Raw genomic sequence first — 18,529 nt, 5'->3', positions numbered from 1 at the left:
AACTGAGATTTTAGCTACCCACTAAGGCACAGAATTTGCAGTTTGAGTCAAATTAATTGTCTATTTAAAAATAAATAATCAACACTCCAAAAAATAGTGCATAACAAATCCATAGTCTCCCCAATAAAACTCTTCAGATATCCCTGATAAAATCCAGAAGTAGTCCCACAAAAATTTCTTTACATGTTTCAATTCTCAAAGAGACAATGAGTCTCAAGATGACACATATGCTTTAATGAATAAACAAAACAGGTTTTTAAGATTTATTTATTTATTTTAGAGAAAGCGAGAGAGAAAGAGAGCACGAGTGGGGTCGCAGTGGGGGAGGGGCAGAGGGAGAGAATCTGAAGCAAACTCTGTGCTGTGTGTGGAGCCAGAGGTGGACTCCGTCTCAACATACCGAGTTCATGCCTGAGCCAAAACCAAAAGTCGGATACTTAACCTACTGAGCCACCCAGGCACCCAAAAGAGGTGACTCAGTTGGTTAAGTGTCCAAAAAGGGGTGCCTGACTTTTGATTTACATTTTAAAGCATCCATAAAGCTATGCTTACAAATAAGTAGAAAAATTCTGACAAGAGCTCAACACTAAACATTTACCTGAGGTGTATTACTATGAAAATGTGAAAATACCTGTATTACCAGAGAGATACCTCATGTTTGTGTTCTGAAATATTCAATATTGTTAAAATGTTAATTCTTCACCAAATGACTAGAGCTCAATGTATTCCTTAAATGATTATATGAAAATGAAAATATTTTAATATCTAGAACAATCTCAAAAATGAAGAAGAATACTGTGCTGCTTATATTGTCTTATTTTAAGGACTATAATAAAACTATAATAATCAAGATAGCATGACTCTGACATAGTCATGTCAGAGTATAAAGTATACTTTATATACTTTATACAAGTATAAAGAAGGACTAGAAATAAACCCACATTTATAAGGCCCTTGATATTTGGATAATGATGTCAAAAGTATCTAATAGAGGAAGGAAACTTTTTCCAAAGGTTTTCTGGAATAACTAGATAACCATAGGAAAAAAATAACCTTGATTTTATCTCATACCATATTCAAAAAATTAATTTAAAGTGGATCATAGATCTAAACTTGCAAGATACATTCATACAGAATATAAAGAAAAGGGAAAAAAAAGAAAGATAAAGGGTACACAATATTTCATGGAGCATATAGTATTAAGGAATTAAGGCTTAAAAGTTAAAATTAATCAAAGATTTTCTAGAACTACTAAAATATAACTGTGTACTGGCACTCTTTTATAAACTGCTTTAATACCTATGACAAAATAAGTACAAAAAGTAAGAATAAGTGTACTGAAATTTCTATAGCAATATGACATTGTCAGGATATCATCCAAGATTCTCCTTGAAGACTTTCCTGGGTGTTGCCAGGAAATTATCCCAGAATCTTCTAAAACAGTACTAAAATAAATAAATTAAATAAATAACAAATCAATCAATCAATCAACCTGGGGATTGGTGCTGATTAATTAACTTTTTTTTAACTTCTTCATGACAATATAACCCTAGACATTGAAAGTAAATGTTATAAATTGACAGCAATTTGGCATTGCCAGGACATTGACTGATGCACAGACAAGGTCAGGTTTTGAATATGGATGGGGAGTAAAATGGGGGACAACCAGCATACTAATTCAAAGCAGTAATTTAATTTTACATTACAACATTGGTTACTTTGAGGATAGTCCATTACTTGTATCCCAAAAGTATCTGAAAAGTGATAAAATGGTCATTTTATAATCATTCTAACTTCAGAAACTTTATTTATCGATGAAAATTAAGGTATAATATTTGTTTAGAATCCACGATGTGGAATATCTTTCCATTTTGTTGTCTTTAATTTATTTTATCAATGTTTTATAGTTCAGGGTACAAGTATTTCAGCTCTTTGGTATTTTTTTCAGCTTGATTGTAAATACAATTGTTTTCTTAATTTCTTTTTCTGCCACTTCATTAATAGTGCATAGAAATGTAACATATTTCTGTACATTGATTTTGTATCCTGTGACCTTCCTGAATTCACTTATCAGTTCTAGAAGTTTTTTGATGTAATCTTTAGGAGTCTCTATATAGTATAATGTCATCTGCAAATAGTGAAACTTTATTTCTTTCTTAACAATTTGGATGCCTTCTATTCCTTCTTTTTCTAGTCTAATTGTTATGGCTAGGATTTCTAGTACTATGTTGATTTAAAATGATTAAGACACCCTTGTCTTATTCCTGATCTTAGGGGAAAACTGCTTTTCACCATTGAGTATGATGTTAGATATGGATTCTTCATATATAAAAAAGATAAATATTGTGAAAAAGTCCATACAACCCAAAACAATCCACAGCTCTAATGCAATCCCTATCAAAATATCAACAGAATTTTCACAGAACTAGAACACTCTAAAATTTGTATGGAACCACAAAAAACCCTGATGCTAACAAAAAACAGACATACTGATTAACAGAACAGAACAGAAAGCCCAGAAATAAGCCCATAATTATGTGGACAATTAATCTTTGATGAAGGAGGCAAGAATATGTAATGGGAAAAAGTTTCTTCAATAATGGTGCTGAAAAACAGGACAGTAATACACAAAAGGAAACTAGACCACGTTCTCACACCATACACAAAAGCCAATTCAAAATGGATTAAATATCTAAATCTGAGACTTGAAACCATATAAATCCTAGAGTAGAGCACAGGCAGCAGTTTCTCTGACATTGGCTTTAACAACATCTTCCTAGATATGTCTCTTGAGGCAAGGGAAACAAAACCAAAAATAATCTATTGGGACATCAAAATAAAAATCTTCTGTGCAGCAAAGGAAACAATCAACAAAATCAAAGAACAGACAACTGAATAAGAGAAGATATTTGCAAATGATATATCCAATACGGGGCTAGAATCTAAAAGACATAAAGAACTTAAAAAACTCAACACCAAAAAAAGAAAAATAATTTTGTTAAAAATGGGCAGAAGATATTAAAATACATTTCTCCAATGAAAATATTCAGACAGCCAACAGACATATGAAAAGATGCTCAACATCACTGATCCTTGGGGAAAATGCAAATCAAAACCATAATGAGATATCCCCTCATACCTGTCAGATCAGCAAAAAAAAAAAAAAAAAAAAAAAAAAAAAACACCACACAAGAAACAACAAGAGTTGATGAGGATGTAGAGAAAAAGGAATCCTTGTGCTCTGCTGATGAGAATGCAAACTGGTGCAGCCACTGTGGAAAACAGTACAGAGGTTCCTCAAAAATTAAAAATAGAACTACCCTATGATTCAGTAATCACACTATTGGATATTTACCCAGAGAATATGAAAACATTAATTTGAAAAGATTTACATGCACCTTTATGTTTATTGCAGCATTACTTACGATAGCTGAGTTATGGGAACAGTCCAAGCGCCCATCAACAGAATGGATCAAGTAGAAGTGGTGTGTATATCCATAACGGAATGTTATTCAGAACGAAATCTGGCCATTTGCAATGACACGGTGGAGCTGGAAAGTACAAGGGTAAGCAAAATAAGCCGGAAAAAGTAAAATACCATATGATTTCATTCATATGTGAAATTTAAGAAAAAAAAAAAACAAATGAACAAAGGGGGAAAAAAAGAAAGAAAGATAAACCAAAAAGCAGACTTTTTTTTTTTAAATATTTATTTATTTATTTATTTATTTGACAGACAGAGATCACAAGCAGGCAGAGAGAGAGAGAGGAGGAAGCAGGCTCCCCGCTGAGCAGAGAGCCCGATGTGGGACTCGATCCCAGGACCCTGAGATCATGACCTGAGCCGAAGGCAACGGCTTAACCCACTGAGCCACCCAGGCACCCCAAAAAGCAGACTTTTAAGTGTAAAGAACAAGCAGATGGTTACCAAAGAAGAGACTGGGGGTGGGACTGGTGAAAGGGGAAGAGGAGTGAGTGTATTTATCTTAATGCGCACAGAGTAATATCTGGCCCGGCTGAAGCACTAAATTGTGCGCTGGAAACTAATACAACACTCGAGAGCACTAGATGTTGACTACACTGGAGTTGGGAGAAAAAAGAAAAAAGAAAAAAAATAAAGTAAATTTAGTTAAAATTTTAAAATTTTTCAAAGATTTTTAGAGATAACCTGGTAAGCAAAATAATTACAATTTAATTTAAATTCTGGCTTTAATAAAGCAAACTGCAATCCACTGGTATTGTCAAAAGAAAAAAGAAAGACATGCATTTCTGAGTGTGATATTGTAGTAAACCAGAGGATGATGATGGGAGTAATTTTGAAAATTTAAAGATCAAAATGCACTGTTCTTATCCAGAATGTGATTCCCCTATATATTGTTTGGGTTTGTAACCATAAATGAAGTACTAAAATCAATACCATATGTCTTCTTACAGACTAGCCAATGAAGTAGCAAAAACATCAAACTTTAGCAGCATTTTGAGACAAATCATAAAGAATTAAGCTCAAAACAATTAAAAAAAAAAAAAAACTTTGAAATCCTTTTTGAATTAAATGCTATAGTAAGAGGTGCCCAGGTGGCACAGTCAGTTAAACATCTGTCTTTGGCTCAGGTCATGATCCCAATAGGCTCCCTGCTCTGTGGGGAGTCTTCTACTCCTTCTGCCTCTCCCCCTCCTCATGCTCTCTCTTTTTCTCCCAAATAAATACATAAAATTTTTAAATGCTACAGTAGCATACATCCAAAGTACTCTACTGGCTTGTGAAAATATTAGTGGAAGGCTGTACCCAAATGTTTACTTGAAATGTTTGGTAATACTGTGACAAAATATGAAACTCAACTGTTTTTCCAAGGACACCGATGCCCAAAATATACAAGAACTAACAATATGAGAGTTCAATCCATGGAAGAAATATAGCTAACAAAGTGTGTTTGCTTGCAGTTTATTGAATCTACAGATGCACCTTAAGTCTTGAAACACAACTGATTCATTATTTTCATCTATAGAAACTCTGTTCTTCTAATATTCTAACTTTTCTTTTTATCTACCATTGAAAAATCACAGACCCTCCTTTGAATGGGAGTATCCTGTTTGATCATTGATGATTTTGTTGGGAAACTTCTATGTAAAGAACAGAGTTTCTGCAGAATATTGTCATGTTCCATAATTAAACAAAGTTTATCAGTGAAGTAGTGTATATTCTTTTTTTTAAGATTTTCTTTATTTATTTTAGAGATAAATATATATATAGAGAGAGAGAGAGAAAGAGTGAGCCCAAGTAGGGGGAGAAGATGTAGTAGAAGGACGAGCAGATGCCACGTTGAATGCAGAGCTCAACTCGGGACTTGATTCCATACTGAGCCACCACAGTGCCCCCATGAATATTCTTGATCTTCCACACTTATAAAATAATTATTACTGAACTCCTTAAACACAATGAATTTTAATTTTCTTCAAGGGAAGATCAACATACAGAACTGTAATGGTTCCAATATTTATTTATTTCTCTCCCTTAAAGTTGTCTAACTATAATTTCACAGAATGATTTTTTGGAATATATTACCAGTAAATGATTAAAGATGCATTACAAAAATTAGTACTTTTTTTAATTTGGAAAAAGGATAAGAAACCAGTGATTGCTGAAATTCTTTAAATATCTTACATGAATATTATTAGAACAATACTTACAAAGAATATAGACACATATTATTTCTTATAATTAATGTTACCAATCCAAGGTAAATTGGATAGTTAACAAGAAAGCAATAAGCACATTTGTCACAATCAATACTTTATATTCAGATATCCTCAATATTTGTATAACGTTTACATGTAGGTACTTACGTGGGGAATTTCTACTTCTCTCATAATATTTTGTTTAGTTCTAATTGCAAAATGACATTTATGAGTGTGATGACAATACTTTTTACTAAGTGCTTATGTGCACATTATGAACAAGGTTTAGGTTTTTTATTTACCTATATTATGTTTCTCTAATGATATTTCTATAATGTGAAATTATATGTACATGTCTATATGTATATACTCATATATCTGTTGTCTAATAATTAAAATCGAATTGTATTTTTCACTTCACTTTGCCTAATAATTTTATTGTTTTACAAAAATATCAGATCACAGTACATTAGAAATACACACAAAAAAATTCCTAAACCAAAAATTATTTGAGAAATTTACCCTAAAGTGCATGAATTACACCAACGTTTCATTAAAATCCCATGGCCCAAATTTTGTATAAAAAATTGTGGATTAATGCTGTATTTAAAATAAGGCATATGAAAAATAATTTTATAGCTTTATTAAATATATATTAATATCAATCAAAATTTTCTGCAGAAATGTAGAACAATTTCTTTGAGGCTGTATACTGGAATTGGAGAGATTAGGATTTTAATACTAAACTATTGGCATATTTACTTAGCTGTGACACAGACCCAAGATTTTGTGTGGCTGTCCATAATCTCACAAGTTAACCCCTGTACATTTCAGAAAGACTGAGCAGTGATTCTTAGGCTTGAGAATATACATAGTATAATGCTTCAAAATGCTTTTATTTTTTTCTTTTTCCTATTGGAAAGAAGAGAGGATGGCAGTAAGAGGTATGGGTATACATCTCCAGGTAGGACGTAGATACAAAGTGACACTGCTGCTTAAAGAAAATAAGACCAGGTGTAGACTGCTTACAAATGAAGTTATGCCTAAATTCACTCTCCATTTTGAATATGGTGATGGGAAGGTCAAAATAAAGATTGTCCAAATAGCAATTCTGGCTATCACAATCTCTACAGAGGAACATTTGTAACTGCAGAAGCAGGATGGCCCTTAAGGGCACAGCAGAGCTCCTAGTGCTGCATGCTGATCCTCAGTGCAGACATGCCCAGTTATTTTGTAATATTCATTTACTCCTTTTTTCTACATCTCCAAGAAAGTAAGCAATCACCATTGTTTAGATTAAAATTTGTTAATACATATATTTTTATATAAAATGAGGCATTTGAAAAAAATTTCTGAGAGTACTTGTCCTATGTTGATCATTAATACCTATAAGTTCAGGGATAAGAACTCTACAAGCATTATCTCTTTTAATATTCCTATAATGCTCATAAAACCTGTGCAAACTCTCCTCTCTCATATGTGTACATGTTACACTATTATAATGTATGTATTTAGAAATATAATCAGAATGCACTAATAGAATACATAATCATAAAATACTATGTCTATATAAGATGTATCTATGCCTAAATTTATATCTTAAGTTCAATCTATATCTACTTCCATATGTTTATAACTATAGTATACTGGTATAATTTTGAGAGATTAGCTAAGTTCTAAAATAATCATACCCAAGATTGTTAAATTTCACTAGTAATGATTTAACTACCATTCTCTTTTATCTTATGGGAAGAAATATCTAAACATACCCAATAAATAACTGGCTGGCAAGTATATATTTTCAATATCAAGTATGACACATCTAGCCATTTTATATATATATTTTAAAATACACTATGAATGATCCACAGCTTGAATACAAATCTTTTATGTACTCAATGTAAAAATAAACAGATTCTCAGTAGCCATTATCTGTCCAGTGTGTGTCTGCGATACTATGGCGATGTGTCTTTATTGTACTTTTGATACAAGTAAGGAATAGAAATATATCAATCCTTAAAGCTCTTACCTAAAAGACTTCAGGGTTTATTCAACAAACCTGCATAAAATTCAGCTTCTCAGCAGATGAAACAAATGTACAATAACTTAGTAAAAAATATAAGGACACATTTATCTTTTATTCAGCATCTCAAAGCTAATCCTGGGATATTATTTGAATTCTATGGAGTTTCAGTCTGCACTATACTAATGCAGTTACAATTTCATTTGTTACAATTTCATTTGTTAATATTTAAGTGTTTGGCTTTGGCTATTTCTGCTGTTGTATACTCAGATGAGTGTTGATAGTTACAGGGTCAATGAAGAAAAGTAAAATTTCAGAAAAATTTTTAAAAAGTAGAATAAAGTTCTTAAAACTGCACTGTGGCAAGATTTAGTATTTGGAAAAATAATAATGTTAATATATTGAGAATAATAATGTTAATAATGTATAATAATAATGCTAATATAATGTTAAAATACTGGGATAAAAATAAGCTACTAGTTTCATGAACCAATTATATTTGGCTACAATTCAGATTCCCAAGAACATATTATAATCTTACTGTTGACATTCATTATAAAATTCTATCTCTTACCAGACTAAAATTTTTTATCAGAATCAAATGTCATAATAAGATAAACATATTTTCTTGTGGAAGGACAGTATAAAGTACTGCTGTATGTCATGTTTCCCCGATTCATATATGGAACTCCTAATCCCAGAGTGGTTGCATTTAAACTAAAGAAGTAATTAAGGTTAGGGGTATATAGGTGGCTTGGCTGATTGAGCATCCACCTTGGACTCCAGCCCAGGTCATAATCTTAGGGTCCTAGGATCAGGCTTCCAGCTCCATGGGAAGTCTGCCTCTCTCTCTCTCTCTCTCTGCCCCTACAACTGCTCATTCTCTCTCTCTTCCTCAAATAAATTAATTAAATCTTTAAAGGAAAAAAAAAAAAAGAAATAATTAAGTTTAACTGAGTTTGTATGGGTGGGTCCCCAATCCCATAGGATTAGTGTCCTTATAAGAAGATACATCAGACCTGTACCCCTGGGGATAAAAATATATGTTTATAAAAAATAAAAAATTAAAAAAAAAAAAAGAAGATACATCAGAAAGCTCTTTCTCCAATGTGCACATAGAGGTCATGGGAAAATATAGCAAGCTTGCAGCCACCTGCCAGCCACAAAAAATGCCTAAGAAATGTACTTTGCTGGTACATTGATCTTAAACTTGTCAGTTTCCAGTACTCTGAGAAAAATATGTGTTGTTTCAGCAACCCAGTCTGTGGTGTTTTGCTATAACAGCTCAAGCTGACCAATATACCATATCTGCCGGAAGGAGTAGTTTAACTTCCTGTTTAAATATTTCTAGCATTTAAGGTTTTATTAAATATTTATCTTAAAATACAGCAAGAAATTTTATACACATTATGATGTTGAAGTCCAGAAACAACTATATTATACAGAGGAATAATTTTTACTTTAACAAATACTATACACTTTTTTTGACAATTTAAGTTGATATATCTCTAGAACCTTACAAATACAAGCACTAGAAAAGGAAGAAAAAACAAAACTGAAAACAAATAGAAGGGGGAAAAAAAACAATAAAGATTAGAGCAAAAATAAACAAAATAGAAACTAAACAAACAAAACACAATAGAGAAGATGGATAAAACTGGGGGTATCTTGGTAGTAAAGCATGTGACTCTTGGTCTTGTGGTTGTAAGTTCAAGCTTATGTTCAGTGTATAGATTACTTAAAAAATAAAATCTTTAAAAAAATAAATGAAAGGAGAGAAATAACTGACATCACAGAAATACAAAAGATTACAAATGAATATTATGAAAAATTATGTACCAAGAAATTCTACAATCTAGAACAAGTCAATAAATTCTTAGAAACATAGAAGCTTCCAAAACTGAATCAGGAAGAAAAGAAATTTGAACAGACCAGTCACTAGCAGTGAAATTAAATCAGCAATAAAAAAAACTAACAAACTAAAGTCCAGGGGCAGCTGGTTTCATAGTGAATTTACCAAAAATTTAAACAAGAGTAAATACCTATCTCAAACTATTTAAGAAAATAAGAGAGGAAGGCAATCTCCCACATTCATATTATGAGTCTAGCATTAACCTGATGCCAAAACCAGATAAAGACAATCTTAAAAAGGAGAACTACAGGCCAATATCTCTATAGAACATGAGTGCAAAAATTTTGTCAACAAATTAGCAAACCAAATCCAATCATCAGTTAAAAAAATCAAACAAACCAGTTAAGTAATGGGCAGAAGACATGAATAGATACTTTTCCAAAGACATACGGATGGCTAACAGACACAAGAAAAATGCTCAACATCACTTGGCATCAGGGAAAAACAAATTAAAACAACAAAGACATACCATCTCATACCAGTCAGAATAGTTAAAATTAACAAGTCAGGAAATGACAGATGCTGGCAAGGATTCAAAGGGGAACACTCTTACACTATAGGTGGGAATGCAAACTGGTGTAGCCAATCTGGCAAACAGCATGGAGGTTGCTCAAAAACTTGAAAATAGAGTTACTCTATGTCCCAGCAATTGCCCTACTAGATATTTACCCCAAAGATACAAATGTAGTGATTCAAAGGGGCACCTGCACCCCAATGTTTATAACAACAATGTCCACAGAAGCCAAACTATGGAAAAAGGCCAGATGTCCATTTATAGATGAATGGATAAAAAAGATGTGATACATATATAGAGAGAAAGATAGATAGATATCGATATAAATATAAATATAAATATCGATATCTATCTGTATATATATATATATATATCTGTATATATAGAGAGAGATGATAGATAGATATGGCTCAGTGATGAAAAGAAGAAAGAAAGAAAGAAAGAAAGAAAGAAAGAAAGAAAGAAAGAAAGAAAGAAGAAAGAAAGAAAGAAAGAAAGAAAGAAAGAAAGAAAAGGAATCTTGCTATTTAACAATGTGGATGGAAGTAGAAGGTATTATGCTAAGTGAAATAAGTCAATCAGAGAAAGATAATTTTATGATCTCACTCATATGTGGAATTTAAGAAACAATACAGAGAACCATAGGGGAAGAGAGAAAAAATAAAACAAGATGAAATCAGAGATGGATAAAAACCATAAGAGACTTAATCATTGGAAACAAACTGAGGGTTGCTGGAGGGGAGGAGGGGAGGGGGATGCGGTACCTGGGTACGAGACACTAAGGAGAGGATGCGATATAATGAGCACTGGGTATTACATAACCACTGATGAATCACTGGCCTCTACCTCTGTAACTAATAATACATTATATGTTAATTAACTGAATTTAAATAAATTTTTTCATAACAATTAAAAAATACACTTAGTGCTTAGAATGGTGTTAGGTCAACAGTAAATATTCAAAAATTATTAGCCAATATTAAGATGCTGTGTGACTTTTGGCAAATTACTTCTCAAAGCTTCAATGTACTCTTCTATAACAATATGATAATAATGTAATATTGTGATAAAAGCCACATAATATTAACAGGAATGTTGGGAGGAATAATTGCAATATATAAAGCACTTGGCATCTGGTAAGGAAATGTCCATAATCATGTGAGCTGTTCATACTGTCATCATTATTGGGGTCAGCACATGAGATGTTCTGCTCTCTGCAAGATCCGTTTTGTTAACTGAGCTGATAAATTTAACATAAATATGCTGAATTATCATATATTAACTATGTTTTAAACTTAACATTAATATGCTGAATCATCATATATTAACTATGTTTTGTACTACTGTAATAGTATGATTGATAAACAAAAGGTAAATATAAGAATGTGCTAGGGGAAAAAAAAAGGAGAAGAAAAGCAAAAAGAAGAAAAAAGAAAGAGAAAAGAAACAAAAAAAGAAAAGAAAAAGAAAACCTAGAAATAAGCCCATGTTGAGTGATAGAGAAGATATAAGTTTTTTTTTTTTTTTTTTTCTCAATCCTGGTCTTTGGGGTGAGAATGGACATTCTCACCTTATTCTTGACATTAACAGGGATTCTTTAATGTTTTGTTTTGTTTTATAGTTCTGGGTATTGATTTGGAGTTTAGGTGGTTTATCATGTTATAAAAGTCATTACATAATTTTATCAAAAATGTGTTTTAAATTTAGTTAACAGTCTTTTTATCATCTACAAAGATAATTGTGATTTTTTTTTTACTTTAAGTTATGAATTATTATTTATAAGTTAGATTTAACTGTACTTTTATTTCTTATTCTTTCTTTTTTTAAATTTTTCATTCAAATAGTCTTTCTTTTTTTTATTTCTTTTTTTTTAAGATTTTATTTAATTATTTGTCAGAGAGAGAGAGAGAGAGAGAGTGCATAAGCAGGCAACGTGGCAGGGAGAGGCAGAGAGAGAAGCAGGCTCCCTACTGAGCAAGGAGCCCCATGTGGGACTCGATCCAAGGACACTGGGATCATGACCTGAGCTGAAGGCAGCGGCTTAACCCACTGAGCCACCCAGACACCCTAAATATTCTTTCTTAAATCTTAGTATTAATGGTGTACTCTACATAAAAAGTGGTTAGTTTTCTTTTTTTTTTTTTATACATTGGTATAGGCTAAGTGGCAATAGAATTACATGGTATTTGAAGGTTTGATAGATGATTCCTACAAAATTTTCAAAGCCCAGTTTCTTAAAACTTTTTCTATGTCTTCTACACAATTGGTAGGTTTAAACTTTCTATTTCTACTGGGGTCTGGTTTGATAAATTGCATTTTGCTAGAAAATATCCATTTAATCTATATTCCTTTTTGTTAAAGATTTATTCATTTTAGAGAGGGAGAAAGAGAGAGAGAGAGAGAGATCCAAGGGGAGGAAAGCAGGAGAGAGCGAGAATCTCAGGCAGACTCCCAGGTGAGCACAGAGCCCGATGTGGGGCTTGATCTTAGGACCCTGAAATCATGAAGTGAGCCTAAATCGAGTCTAATGCTTAGCCACCTGAGCTACTCAGATGTCCCCACTTAACCTATATTCTGTTTTGTTTTGTTTCTAGACTTGTATGAAGAATCTCTTTTATTTTATTCAAAATACCTTCTATTTTCATAGCTTTCCCCCCTTTCATTGTTTGTTTTGTAAATTCCTCCTTCCCACCCCCTTAGGAGAACTAATGGTTTGTCTATGTTGCATATTCATTACATCTACATCTGTTTTGTTTTTTAAATTACTAAGTTATATTTTAAGGTTATCATTTCCTGTCTTATATGTACCTCAAAATTATCTTTTGGTTCTTTTTCTAAACTTTTTTTTATTGCATATTTCATGTATGTACTTATTTTGCACTTTCATTTTCATTTTTCTAGTTATTTAAAACTACGTGTTCCCTTAGATTTTGGATTTAATTGACCTATTTATACTAAGATTGTACATTTTCATTATAGTAGTTTTAAGAATAATTAAATTATTAATTTAATAAAATTAAAATTTATTTTACATCAATATAAATCTTCCAGTTATTTACCTAAAATATAAACAAAATGAAGTAGTCACACAAACACACACAGACAGATGATAGATAGATAGATGATAGATGATAGATAGATAAACATAGATATTTAAATAAATGTGTGTTTCACAAATGTTCATTTTAGGAAGTATAACACAATATAGCTCTCTTTCACCAAACTCTCATGTTTGTTAGAACACAGTGGTATGCTATAATGCTCTGATGTCTCCTTTAACAACATCCAAAATATGCATTCCCTTGGTGATCAATATTTGAAAATTTTTAAAGAATTTTTTATTTATTCACTTCACAGAGAGAGAGCACAAGTGGGCAGAGAGGGAGGCAGGATGGGGGGAGCAGGCTCCCTGCTGAGCAGAGAGCCTGATGTGGGACTCGATCCCAAGACCCTGAGATCACGACCGGACCCAAAGGCAGAGGCTTAACCCACTGAGGCACCCAGGTGTCCCACAATATTTGCAAGTTTTAAAACATCAACATACTATTCTATTTTTTCCAACAATTTTAATTAAAAAGCTTAACAATTTTCACTTATAAGTATTGAAAATAGATACAGTAAATACTCTATGAAGTTCAAATATTAAAAACCTCTATATTGTATAATAAATATGTTAACTCAGAGAAAAAGATTAAATTTGGTCCTTATCATTGTCAGTCTAGTATGCTACAAAGCAATAGACTAGGTAGCTTTTAAACAAAAGAGATTTATTTCTTATAGCTCAGGATGCCAAAAATCCAAGATCATGGCTGGGTTCCACGGGAGCTCTCTTTCCGGTTCCAGAGGGAAGCCTTCTCATTCTATCCTCATATTGTGGAAAGAGAGCTAGCTACCTTAACCTCTTTTCATAGGGATAATCATTTGTTTGACTCATGAGGTTGCCATCCTCATGACTTTTATTTTCCAAATGCCTCACCTCCAAAAACCATCACACTGGGATTAGTAGTTCAACATAGAAATTTTGGGGGGAACACAAACTTGTAAAACATGTAAGCTTTCTTAGAGTTTATACTTTGTTATTCATGTAGGTAAAGAGCTACATGACTAATCTTCATTTTCCAGCCAGCCAAATCTACAAATCCATACAGTGTAAGTTTATTTACAAAAAGCCCTTTGAAGATTAGGCATAAACTACTAAAACTCTTCTAACTAAATAGTCTCTCCATTAAGTCCTGGCTAGTAAATCCCATAAAATTGTTCAAAAGATCTGATTGAGGTCAGCACTGCTGGCTTCCCTGACATAGGAGGGAAAAAAATCACAAAAAGTTTGTTAATATTGTTCATCCCACCTTAAAAATAACAGGAATAGAGTAAACCCTTCTAATGGGGACTTAAAAACAATCAATTCTATTAAGCAAACTTTGTTTCAAAGGGAGAATTGAAATACAATTATGGCCTTTCTTTCTTTCTTTCTTTTTTCTTTTTTTTTTTTTTTAATGAATATTTACTTATTTGAGAGAGAGACAGTATGCACATATATGGAAGCCAGGGGAGGAACAGAGGGAAAGGGAGAAGAGAATCTCAAGCAGACTCCCTGCTGAGCACAGACCAGACAAGGGGCTGCATTTGATTACCCTGGGATCAGGACCTGAGCAGAAACCAAAAGTCAGAGGCTTAACTGACTGAGTCATCCAGGAACCCCCATTATGGCATTTCTTAAAACTACTATAATGAAAATGTACAATCTTAGTATAAATAGGTCAGTTAATGAAATATGCAATAAAAAATTTTAGAAAAAGAATCAAAAGATAATTTTGAGGATAAATTAATAAATTATTCATTTATATCAAGAATAGTGGGAATTAGGATTTCAGTTAGCATTAAAATTTTCACGAGTGGATTACTGACATCCAAGCCTATCTTTCTAAAGAGTTACCATAATTTTCATGTTCTGTAAACTTTCTATCTGTCTCTTTGATGGCTATTCACTGATCCGCTTTAGAATGCGAATGAAATCCAAAATCTATTAATATTAATTCGTTTTTTGTTTATCTTCCATATCATGTAGTTTATAATTTACAAAGGCTCTTTGGGATTAGACGGTGAATAGATATTCAATATGGTTACATTATTACAAATGTATGCCATTAGCAGGATAACTGGTTATTATAGTTTTGTTCACTTGCTCTTTTTTAATTTGAATTTAGGGTACGTAGTTTGGTTGCCTTGTTTTCTTTCCTTTGTCTTTTTTAATATATTTGTACTACTTTTTGCTTTACTTTGACCTCCATCTATTAATATTAAAAAGTAATTTCTCTTCACTTTTTTAATATTAGGTTATTACACTTTACCAGTGCATATAGAATCTACATTTTTTACTCTTATAGGCTAATAATCAATCATTATCTAATAATCATCAGCATTTGCCATATTTTTACTAGGCAATCTTTATTTGATAAAGTTTGTTCCCTAATATGTTCTAAGAAAAGATTGATAAGGAAATTATTTCTGTAGATCTTGCATGTTTAAAACAGTTTTTCTAAAAGCCTGATCCTTGAAAGTCAGATTGGCTGAAAATAAATATTTGGCTTACACTTTTAGGCTTCCTAAAAATGTTTTTCCTCTGCTGTCCAATTTGGAACATGGCTTTGAGGAAGTCATATGATAAACTGAATATATTTCCTTTATAAAGGACTTAATATTGTTTTTAAGAAAAAAAATTTTCAAGTAGGAAGAAAAATACCCAAATTGATGATTGGAAGTTGTTAAAGACTGATATCCTAGATTAATCTTTATCTTTCATTAATTTAAAACTTTCTAAAAATATACATAATCCATTTTTTTAAAGATTTTTTTTTTTAAATCTATTTGACAGAGATCACAAGTAGGCAGAGAGGCAGGCAGAGAGAGAGAGAGAGGAGGAAGCAGGCTCCCCACTGAGCAAAACGTCCAACACAGGGCTCGATCCCAGGACCCCAGGACAATGACCCAAGACAAAGGCAGAGGCTTTAACCCACTGAGCCACCCAGGTGCCCCTATACATAATCCATTTTTATTTAAAGAAAATTAACAATTGAGTTTTGGGGGTATTTTTTTCCTGGAAAATTATTTTGGAGAAAAATGAGGAATAGCAGTCATTTAAGTGTTCGTACAATTTGAACATTTTTTAATTCCCAACAAGTGATTATTACTTCAATTAAACAGCTGTGATCTGATCCTAGTAAATCAGTCAATTTGTGCCCCTGAAAGGGAAGGCTGACGAATGCCAACATCGAACTATCAATTTTAATTCACCTCTTTCTGAGACAGCTCTCTCTTGCCTAAGGGAGATTGGAAAACACTATGAAGGGACCAGCATTTCATCACCCAGAAAGAGATGACAGTTAAAGTCATCCAAGTACACATAAATGAACATAGCGTTGTCTTAAGAGTTTAACCTGGGTTAATCATGTATCCCCTTCTCTTATTCAAAGTACAAAGTATCCAACAGCAGAGCTGTGGAGGAACATCAGGAAGAGGCACATATGTAGATGGCCATTTGGAAAATATCCTCAGCAGTCCATGTATGAACATTTTTTCCATATGGGATGAAGGCTTCATTTACCTGACGTTTCAAACAGTGAAGGTTAAGGTAGTAGGCTTTATCATCAAGAACCTAGCTTTATAACTCTTCTATTTCTTTGGGAAAATTTCTAAGTTTCTTTTTTTATCTGTAAAATATGAATAAATACAGTATCTTGATAGAAATTTGTAAGGATTAAATGATGTGAGCCCACAATTATATGATTGACACATGAGAGGTCTTTACTTCACTTTCTTTCTTGGCCTACGTTTTCCAGGAACCGATTGTTCACATCTTTATATGATTTGTTCATAACTTTTGAAACTTAACAGCTATATGCAGTGCAGAAAAGCAACTTCACCAGTAATTATAAACATCACTCTAACAGTGAGCAATGAGGTACATATATTGAATGCCGTGCTCTAAATGGCAGGATAGGATAATAAAACTTTTCTTGTGTTTGTGTGTGTGTGTGTGTTTCTGTGTGTGTATCCCATTACATGTTCTCTTTTGAATGTATTAAATAAGTATTTGAATGTCTTATAATGCCTTTATCTTAGTAGATAATCACATGTAATTCATGTATAAATGCATTTATACTACAAATGTGTGCTAACACTTTATTTTACTTGTACATGAATAATAAAATTTTTGGAGGTCACTAGTTTGGTCAGTAAAAGCAAACCAAACTTTGGTAGTATTGGTGAGGCCGTGCATGGGTGTACATAACAGAATAAACGGAAATTACTGCCGGTATTGCTCTTGACATCCCCGGGTTCGAGCGCAGCATTTGGCACTATCCCGCTCCTCCGTGGCACAGTTCATCTTGTCAGCCAGGGAGACAGCCTGGATGCTCAAGCTGGTGTTCCTCCCCAAAAGTTTTTAACTCTCAGAGTTGTTTGGGCTGAGCCTCTAGGAACTCAGCAACGACACTTCAGATTTTCCTACCCTAGTTCCCCTTCAGCGGTGGTTTCTGCCAGAGTCACTACTGCGGGCACACCTTGCCTGGATCGTGGTTGATATATTCAGCTACACATCCCCTCAACCACCTTTCATCAAAATGACTAGGAGGAGGAATGCCCAACAGAGGAATAATTCAGAGACTGTGCCCTTTGCCACAGAATTATTGGATATGGACATAAACAGTATGTCAGAAAGGAAATCCAGGGTAATAATTATCCAGGCAATGGCTAGGTTGGAGAAGACCATTTGTGACAACATAGAATCTTTGAGGGCAGAAGTGAGGGCTTACCTGGCAGTACTAAAAAATGCTATTAAGGAGATCCAATCCAATCTAAATTCTCTAACAGCTAGAATAACCAAGACTGGATTAGTGATCTAGAACACAAAGTGATAGAAAAGAAGGATTAGGAGGACACTTGGAACAAACAGTTTAGAAGCCATGAAAACAGAATTAGGAAAATAAATGACACCATGAAATGTTCTAACATCAGAATTATTGGGATCCCTGAGGGGGTGGAGAAAGTGAGAAGACTAGAAGATATAGCTGAACAAATACTCGATGAAAATTCCCCTAATCTGGGGAATAGAACAACTGTTCCTGTCCTAGAGGCAGAAAGGATAACCCCCAAGATCAACAAGTCTAGAAAGAATTCCAGACACTTAATTGTGAAAATCACAAATCAGTGATTGTGAAATTGTGAAAAATCACAAATTTCAGACAGGTCTTAGAGGCAGTTAGGAGGAAGAGATTCCTTATGTACAGAGGAAGGTCCATCAATATAACATCAGACCTGTCCACAGAAACCTGGCAAGCCCGAAAGAGCTGGAAAGACATATTCAAGGCATTAATGAGATGAACATGTAGCCAAGAATACTTAA

At 33.0% G+C, this 18,529-nt stretch overlaps 1 long non-coding RNA gene across 2 annotated transcripts in view; it reads right to left on the bottom strand.

Moving 5' to 3' along the window:
* The window catches only part of LOC131827641 (uncharacterized), a 90,272-nt gene that overhangs the window by 56,500 nt on the left and 15,243 nt on the right, over positions 1-18,529 (bottom strand). For both annotated transcript variants that reach the window (XR_009352096.1, XR_009352097.1), the window contains exon 2: positions 3,426-3,551. This is a non-coding gene — a long non-coding RNA (uncharacterized LOC131827641). The remainder of the gene's footprint in view (positions 1-3,425; positions 3,552-18,529) is intronic.

The sequence above is a fragment of the Mustela lutreola genome, chromosome 3 (assembly GCF_030435805.1).
Source record: "Mustela lutreola isolate mMusLut2 chromosome 3, mMusLut2.pri, whole genome shotgun sequence".
Lineage (NCBI taxonomy): Eukaryota > Metazoa > Chordata > Mammalia > Carnivora > Mustelidae > Mustela > Mustela lutreola.
Note: the sequence above shows the minus strand (reverse complement) of the source record. Positions and strands in the feature narration are given on the sequence as shown.